Source organism: Giraffa tippelskirchi, chromosome 9 (assembly GCF_054371585.1).
Source record: "Giraffa tippelskirchi isolate mGirTip1 chromosome 9, T2T-mGirTip1v1.2.pri, whole genome shotgun sequence".
In the NCBI taxonomy this organism is placed as follows: domain Eukaryota; kingdom Metazoa; phylum Chordata; class Mammalia; order Artiodactyla; family Giraffidae; genus Giraffa; species Giraffa tippelskirchi.
Window position 1 is genome coordinate 19,763,062 of NC_137283.1, and position 9,643 is coordinate 19,772,704.

Below are 9,643 nucleotides of genomic sequence, written 5' to 3' on the forward strand. Positions count from 1 at the left end.
GACAGAGCATCCCCTCAAAGGGTAGAGTTGAATATAGAAAGAAAATCAGACCAGATTTATTCAGCATTGTTGGCTGCCCCTACAGGCTTTGTCCCAGTTTTACTCAATTCACTCCATGTCCTCTTGGGACCTTGGGCTGCCAGAGCAACATTAGATGGGCTTGCAGAAAAGCCTTCATTGTGAAGTCTAGCAATTCTGTCTAGAATTTCCTCTTGAATGTTAGAAAAGTGGAAATAGCTTTTAGAGTCATAAAGTGCAGAAATGATGATGTTGCTTGCCCTAAACAGGCAGAAAAAGAGATAGGCAGCCGTCCAGGAGAGTCAAGATACAGATGCTTTGATTGCTTCTACTACAATGCACTCTGCTGGAAGAAAAATTACTAATAAAGTCTAAGCCTAACATGGGCGACAAAAGGAAATCAGTGAGATGTAGGCTGGTGTGTTAAATATTTAATATCTCTTGAATTGCTTTTGATCTTTCAATCACACTGGCTAGTTAACAGTTTGACACCATCTTTTTAGCTTTTCTTTCTAGATTTTATTAACATCTCTCTTGTTTTATGATAAAAATGTGTCCCATACTCACAATAAAAGTTGTGACAATATTAATAAATATAATAAAAACCCAAATCATCCATAATCCTATCTTTTTGAGGTAAGCAGTGTTAAAGTTGATGCAATTTTTCATTCTAGTTTCTAAGCATGTATTTTTATCTTGAATATGAAATTTTATATCCTACATTTATATTGGGTTACTTAGATGATGAGGATTTTCCCATCTTTCAAAGCCACACGTTAATGTCTGGAAACTGTATGTTAATGTCTGGGCTTCCTTGGTAGCTCAACTGGTTAAAGAATCTCCTGCAATGTAGGAGACCCCAGTTTGATTCCTGGATTAGGAAGATCCCCTGGAGAAGGGTTAGGCTACCCACCCCAGTATTCTTGGGCTTCCCTGGTGGCTCAAATGTTAAAGAATCCACCTGCGATGCAGGAGACCTGGGTTTGATCACGGGTTGGGAAGATTCCCTGGAGAAGGGATCGGCTACCCACTCCAGCATTCTTGCCTGGACAGGCAAGCCTGTCCATGGACAGATGAGCCTGGCAGGCTACAGTCCATGGGATTGCAAAGAGTCAGACACAACTGAGCAACTTTCACAAACTCACTAATGTCTGGAAAATATCTCATGATACCGTTTACCATAAATGATCTAAAACTTCACTTATATTTTGAAACACTTAGGTTGTTTCCAAATTGTTATGATTTTGAGTTACATTGAAATAATTCTTCCTCATACATAAATTTATGAACTCACTTCTGAATAATTTTTTACAATAAATTCCTAAACTGGGACTACAGTTTTAGAGAGTATGCCCTTGCTTAAGCTTCTTCAATTACAAGATAGGTCCATTAAAGCCAAAGAGTAACATTTAGTATAAACTGGAGACAACTCAGCACAGCCCAGGCAGCCTGTTATGGATTGAGGACACACCAGGCTCCAAGTCCCGTAAGCGTTAGCAGCCTTAGCTGCTATTTCTACGTGTTTTAGAAAATAAGAGCTTCATGAATCCATTCAAAATATACTAGGTATGAATGTTCTTGCTGGTTGCTTTGGTAAGGTGGTCTGTTCACTCGTTTTCACATGGCCAGCCAAATTAAAACTGTCCTCCAATTTATAATACTTACATGTATGTATGTATACACACACATACACGCATATATTTGGCCTTCCCTGGTGGCTCAGATGGTAAAGAATCTGTCTCCAATGCAGAAAGAGTTGGCTTCGATCCCTGGATTGGTGAGACCCCTGGAGAAGGAAATGGCAAGCCACTCCAGTATTCTTGCCTGGGAAATTCCATGGACAGAGGAGCCTGGCAGGTCGCAAAGAGTCAGATGTGACTGAGCAACTAACACGCCCCCCACCACACACACACATATATACGTGTGTGTGTGGGGAGTGTGTGTATCTAAGCTTGATGTGTGTGTTTCAGATTATATCCAATGTAGGACATACACAATTTCCCACATGACTCACATTGACAAAATACCTACGTTGTGCCATGTGGTTTCACATACATTATTTCAGAGATTCCACCTCTGACATCAGGCCAAGACTTAACACAGTGATGATGATAGAGGCGGTCCTAATGAAGACCCATGGTCATGCCAGAAGCAGCACACGCTTCATGTCTTACTCTGGGTACTGAGTGACGTCCAGTCTCCTCCTCATACTCTGACCCCTGCCCTTGGATTTTTGTAGCGTTATAACATGGGACCCAGGTAAGAACCACTCTTAAGCCACCAGCACTCAATGTAGAAGCAGTTTGAGGCTGTGGTGGTTAATGCCTTTGGGGCTGCCCTTGAGGAGTAGGCACTGCAGTCAATGGAGGAAGGCTTCTCTGTGTCCTCCTGGGCAGGAGATTCAAAGGATCTTTTATAAGGTCCTGGTAAGGCTGAGCACTGGTCTCTTAGACAGGAGGGGGTAGAGTGCTATCTAAAAAAATCTTAAAATGCATCTTATTGGTTTTCCTTTATTTCTGAGGATTATATTCCAAGAGTATAATGCTCCTGAATAAATTACCTGCATGTTAGCCTTTGTCTCAGGTTCTACTTTCCTCAAGAGCCATGATAAGGCAAACATGTCTAAAGTCCCAAAATAAAAGAAGTGGACCCTTCTTTTATTTTTTTTAAGAAACAGCCCTTTATTTATTTTCTCTATCCCTCTTTCTGAATATTTTATTTTCTCTCTTTTTATAAACATAAGTACAGACAAATGTACAAACACATTTTTAAAAAATTTAATGGAGTTAGAGTAGTGAAAGCTCAACCTAGGGAATTACCCAGTAATTCAGTAAAATTAAAGATTAGCATGTGATGGTATAACATAAGCTGTTTCCCAAATTTTGGTTACCTAAATCAGCCGTTCTTAAAGTATGGTTTGCATACACTAGGAATCCCCAAGACTCTTTCAGGAGGTCCAAGAAGTCAAACCTACTTTACTAATAGTATTAAGATGGTAGTTGCTTTCTCACTTAACTGACATTTGGAATAATTAAAGCAAAAACCATTTCATCCTCTGTTTCCTCCTCCTCCTCCTGCCCTCATAGGACGACATGGTTGGATAGCATCACTGATTCAGTGCACATGAGTTTGAGCAGATTCTGGGAAATAGTGAACGACAGGGAAGCCTGGCATGTTGCAGTCCATAGGGTCGCAAAGAGTCAGACATGACCTAGCAACTGCACAGCAACAAGAGGAAATGCAATGGTGGTAAAAGTCCTGGCAGCTTAGCATGAATCAAAACAGTGGAACCAAACTGTACTAGTACTATTATCCAGTGTCTTCTCCATCAAAATGCACTTGGAATTTTTTTTAAAAAACTGCCAGTTTAAATTAAGAGTTAAGTTAACTTAACATCAAATTAAGTCCTTGATGAAACAGTTCAGCTCAGTTCAGTTGCTTAGTCTTGCCAGACTCTTTGGGACCCCATGGACTGCAGCACACCAGGCTTCCCTGTCCAGCACCAACTCCCGAAGCTTACTCAAACTCACATCCATCAAGTTGGTGATGCCATCCAACCATCTCATCCTCTGTTGTCTCCTTCTCCTCCCACCTTCAATCTTTCCCAGCATCATGGTCTTTTCTAGTGAGTGAGTTCTTCTCATCAGGTGGAAAAAGTATTGGAGTTTCAGCTTCAGCATCAGTCCTTCCAATGAATATTTAGGACTGATTTCATTTAGCATGGACTGGTTGGATCTCCTTGCATTCCAAGGGACTCTCAATAGTCTTCTCCAACATGACAGTTTAAAAGCATCAAATTCTTTGGCACTCAGCTTTCTTTATTAGTCCAACTCTCACATCCATACATGACGACTGGAAAAACCATAGCTTTGACTAGATGGACCTTTGTTGGCAAAGTAATGTCTCTGCTTTTTAATATGCTATCTAGGTTGATAATAGCTTTTCTGCAAAGGAGCAAGTGTCTTTTAATTTCATGGCTGCAGTCACCATCTGCAGTGATTTTGGAGCCCGAGAAAATGAAGTCTCTCACTGTTTCCATTGTGTCTCCATCTATTTGCCATGAAGTGATGGGACTGGATGCCATGATCTTATTATATTACTATATGTTACAGATATATAATATAGTGATTCACAGTTTTAAACATATGCCATTTATGGTGGTGGTGGTTTAGTCACTAAGTCATGTCCAACTTCTGCGACACCATGGACTGTAGCCTGCCAGACTCCTCTGTGCATGGGATTCTCCAGGCAGGAATAATGGAGTGGGTTGCTATTTCCTTCTCCAGGGGATATTCCTGACCCAGGAATCTAACCTGAGTCTCCAGCATTACAGGCAGATTCTTTGCTGACTGAACTATGAGGGAAGCCATTTATGGTATATAATATATACATACTATACTATATAATACTATACTACATATTATACTATATGGAGTATACTTTATAGTAAATAGTATAATATATTGATTATATTCCCCATGTTGTACAATATATCCTTATAGCTTATTTTATACACACTAGCTCATGCCAGTTAATCCCATATCCCTATATTGTCCCTCTCTCCTTCCGTTTCCCCACTGGTAACCACTAGTTTTTTCTTTAAACCTGTGAATCTGCCTTTTTTTTTTTTTTTTTTTCACTATTCACTAGTTGTATATTTTTAGACTCCACCTATAAGTGACATAATATAGTATTTGTCACTCTCTGTCTGACCTATTTCACTTAGCAAAATACTCTCCAGGTCCATTCATGTTGCTGCAAATGGCAAAATTTCATTTTTATGACTGAGTAGTATTCCAGTATGCACATGTATATGTGTGTGTGTGTATACACATCATCTTCATTCATTCATCTTTATTCATTCACCTGTTGATGGACACTTCAGTTCAGTCACTCAGTCATGTCCAACTCTCTGCGACCCCATGAATTGCAGCACGCCAGGCCTCTCTGTCCATCACCAACTTCCAGAGTCTACCCAAACCCATGTCCATCGAGTCGGTGATGCCATCCAACCATCTCATCCTCTGTTGTCCCCTTCTCCTCCTGCCCCCAATCCTACCCAGCATTAGGGTCTTTTCCAATGAGTCAACTCTTCGCATGAGGTGGCCAAAGTATTGGAGTTTCAGCTTCAACATCAGTCCTTCCAACGAACACCCAGGATTGATCTCCTTTAGGATGGATTGATTGGATCTCCTTGCAGTCCAAGGGACTCTCAAGAGTTTTCTCCAACACCACAGTTGAAAAGCATCAATTCTTCGGCGCTCAGCTTTCTTCACCGTCCAACTCTCACATCCATACATGACCACTGGAAAAACCATAGCCTTGACTAGACGGACTTTTGTTGGCAAAGTAATGTCTCTGCTTTTAAATATGCTATCTTGGTTGGCCATAACCTTCCTTCCAAGGAGTAAGCGTCTTTTAATTGATGGACAGTTAGGTCCCTTCTATATCTTGGCAATTATAAGTAATGCTGCTATAAACGTTGGGGTGCATATATCTTTCCCAATTAGTGTTTCTGATTTTTTTAGGATATATACCAGGGAATGGAGTTGCTGAGTCATATGCTAGTTCTGTTTTTAGGTTTCTGAGAAACCTCCTTACAGTGTGCTGCAGTGGCTGCACCAGTTTGCATTCCCAGCAGCAGTTTGCAATATTTCCCTTTTCTCCATATACTCACCATTTTTATTTCTGTTCTTTTTTTTAATATTTATTTTTATAGTGGCACTAGTGGTAAAAAAAAAAAACAAAAAAAACCCAGTTGCCAATGCAGCAGATGTAAGAGATGAGTGTTCAATCCCTGTCTTGAGAAGATCCCCTGGAGTAGGAAATGACAACCTAGTCCAGTATTCTTGCCTGGAAAATTCCATGGACAGAGGAGCCTGGCAGGCTACAGTCCATGGGGTCATAAAGAGTCAGACATGACTGAACACTAATACTTTATTTAATTTATTTGACTGCCCCAGCCCTTAATTGTGGCATGTGGGATCTTACATCTTCATTGCATTCATTGAGATGGGGTATCTTTAGTTATGGCATGTGGACTCATAGTTGCAGCATGTAGGATCTAGTTCCCTAACTAGGGATTGAACCCAGACCCTCTGCATTGGAAGTGTGGAGTCTTAGCCACTGGACTACCGGAGAAGTCCCTATTTGTGTTCTTTTTGATAATAGCCATTCTGAATGGTGTGAGGTGATATCTCTCTGTGGTTTGTTTTGAGTTTCCCTGATACTTAGCAGTGTTGAGCATCTTTTCATGGAGTGCATATTTTTTTAACATTTATATGACACCCTTGAAAGTGTACATATGCTCTGCCTACTGAGGTGTGATGGTTTTATTGAGAGAAAGAGCTCTGGTACAACTGTTCCTGTTGCCAGCTGAACTAGCCCCTTTTCTTACAGAAAACTGTAGAAAATTCTTAAATAGCTGGGAATACCAGACCACCTGACCTGCGTCTTGAGAAATCTGTATGCAGATCAGGAATCAACAGTTAGAACCGGACATGGAACAACAGACTGGTTCTAAATAGGAAAAGGAGTATGTCAAGGCTGTATATTGTCACCCTGCTTATTTAACTTATATGCAGAGTACACCATGAGAAACGCTGGGCTGGGTGAATCACAAGCTGGAATCAAGATTGCCAGGAGAAATATCAATAACCTCAGATATGCAGATGGCACCACCCTTATGGCAGAAAGTGAAGAAGAACTAAAGAGCCTCTTGATTAAAGTGAAAGAAGCCAGTGAAAAGGTTGGCTTAAAACTCAACATTCAGAAAACGAAGATCATGGCATGCGGTCCCATCACTTCATGGAAAATAGATGGGGAAACAGTGGAAACAGTGGCAGACTTTTTTTGGGGGGAGCTCCAAAGTCACTGCAGATGGTGACTGCAGCCATGAGATTAAAATATGCTTGCTCCTTGGGAAGAAAGTTATTACTAACCTAGACAGCATATTAAAAAAGCAGAGACATTACTTTACCAACAAAGGTCCATCTAGTCAAAGCTATGTTTTTCCATTAGTCATGTGTGGATATGAAATTTGCACTATAAAGAAATCTGAGCACCAAAGAATTGATGCTTTTGAACTGTGGTGTTGGAGAAGATTCTCGAGAGTCTCTTGGAATTGCAAGGATATCCAACCAGTCCATCCTAAAGGAGATCAGTCCTGAATATTCACTAGAAGGACTGATGCTGAAACTCTCAATACTTTGGCCACCTGACACGGAGTGCTGACTCATTTGAAAAGACCCCAATGCTGGGAAAGATTGAAGGCAGGAGGAGAAGAGGATGACAGAGGATGAGATGGTTGGATGGCATCACCGACTCAATGAGCATGAGTCTGAGTAAACTCCGGGAGTTGGTGATGGACATAAGGCCTGGTGTGCTGCAGTCCATGGGGTGGCAAAGAGTTGGACACAATTGAGTGATTGAACTGAACTGATGTTGTTTTTAACATGTAATGAATTGAAAAGAATTAATACATATATAATTTGATTTTTTAACCTGGTTTAATTTCAACTTGGTAAATACCAATATGTATGCATGCTTAATTGCTTTATTCGTGTCCACCCCTATGGACCATAGCCCACGAGGCTCCTCTGTCCAAGGGATTCTCCAGGCAAGAATACTATAGTGGGTTGCCATGCCATCCTCCAGGGAATCTTCCCGACCCAGGGATAGAACCCATGTCTCTTAAGACTCCACTGACAGGCCGGTTCTTTACCATTAGTGCCACCTGGGAAGCCAGCCAATAGGTATAGGTATAACTCACATGAACTCAAGCTCTTTAGAGCATTCAGTGATTTTTAGAAGTCTAAAAGCATTTTTGTGAACAAACCACCTGGGAACAATCTATATAAGTGTGTCAGTGGTTCAGTTTTCTCTCATAATGATGTAAGAGATGGCCTCACCGACTCAATGGACATGAGTTTGAGTAAACTCCAGGAGTTGGCGATGGACAGGGAATCCTGGCATGCTGCAGTCCACGGGGTTGCAAAGAGTTGAACATGACTGAGTGACTGGACTGAACTGAACTGATGTAAGAGATGTATGAAGGTCTGAAAGTAACAAAGTGACAAATAAGGTCATTGATACTATGTTGAAGCTGGTGGCACTAGGCAAACATGTTCATGAGTATTAGATTCCTAGAAGCAAAGAAAAATATCAAGCTATCAAAAGGAGGAGGTGAAGGGGTAAAATGTACAAAGAAAAGTAAACCTGGCCTTAAGAAATCTAATCACCAAATCAAATTGGATTCTCTTGATCTTATTAAACTATCACCCCCACCCTGGACATAAAAGTGTTACTGTTCTTCAAATTGAAGATAATGAAATTACTTTGAATTGGAGTTAATACTGACATGAATTTATTGTGCCCAGAAAATATACTCATTACCAAAATTATATTTTAAGAGACTGCTTTCATGTTAATAAAAGGTACTATTGATATTTCTAGAGCTTTTTAAGAAACCTCAAACAATAGCAAACTCCAGTCACTTTCTCTCACTGAGCATAAAAATTTGCTGTGTTTTTTTTCCAAAAATGGAATACTATGTGAACTCTTAACAGGTTTCTGTGATTTCATATGCGTAGTAAGCGACGTAGAACCCTGAATGTCTCCATCTCTGGAGGAAAAATAATCATCTTTCTGGGCTCAGGTTTCAGAAAGACCTGAGGATTCCAAAGGATAAAAACATAATTCTGAAGCATAAAAGAGACATGGCCACAGATCAGTGTGGATGATTAAAAGATGACTTTTGTTTGGGATCATGGTTTTCTCAACTGTATCTTAGTGCAACCTCTTCAGGAGACTTCTTTCTTGGCTTTTATATTTCTATAGTTGGATTCCATGGAACAAAGTCAGCTTTAAGAGAATAAAATAGAGAGTTGGTATAACTAGAGAGCATCACCTGAACTGCTTTCTGTTGTGGTCTATCTTAGTATTAAAAAATGCAGGTCCAGTGATTAGGACTCTGCCTTCCAATGCATGCGTGCAGGTTCATTCCCTGGTCAGGGAACTAAGTTCCCACATGCTGCATGGTGAGGCCCCAGAAGAAAGAAAAATTAAATATTATTTAAAAAATATACTAGAACCTTTCAGCATTTAACATTTATCTTTTGAAGTGTATATATCATTGTGAATTGTAAAAACATTTTCAAATATTTGTCTATATTATTGATATAGTCAGACCCCAAATAATCAACATATAATTGGTAGCTTGCTGGGGAAAGTTGAAAGGGAAGATGAGAAAGTCAGTGATGTTCAGTGCATGGGTTGCTCTTTAGCATGAGGTTCAAATGTACTCACTCTGGCCTGCTTTGGTCTGTGTTTAAAACAAAAGACTTATACTTGGCTAGGTTGATGCAATGCTCAAATTAGTCATCAAACATCTCTACACTTTATTTATAATAGCAGAAATTGGTAGCATCTGACATGTCTAACATAGGGAAATAAGTAAATGGCAATAAAACTCTATGGGATAGTCTGTAGTTAATAAAAATGATGCTTGTAAAATATTTAATCTCAGAATAAATTTATTTCACAACATTAAATGAAAGAGTAGGAAGAAAACAGCACAGATGAAAATCTAAAATTTATAAAAAGTATACAATTAGCATTTTGGGTT

At 39.8% G+C, this 9,643-nt stretch overlaps 1 long non-coding RNA gene across 1 annotated transcript; it reads left to right on the plus strand.

Moving 5' to 3' along the window:
- LOC145520769 (uncharacterized) lies at positions 1 to 9,080 on the plus strand. The gene is made up of 2 exons (XR_014064804.1): positions 1 to 3,198; positions 7,409 to 9,080. It is a non-coding gene; the product is annotated as an uncharacterized LOC145520769 (long non-coding RNA).
- The last annotated feature ends 563 nt before the right edge of the window (positions 9,081 to 9,643 follow it).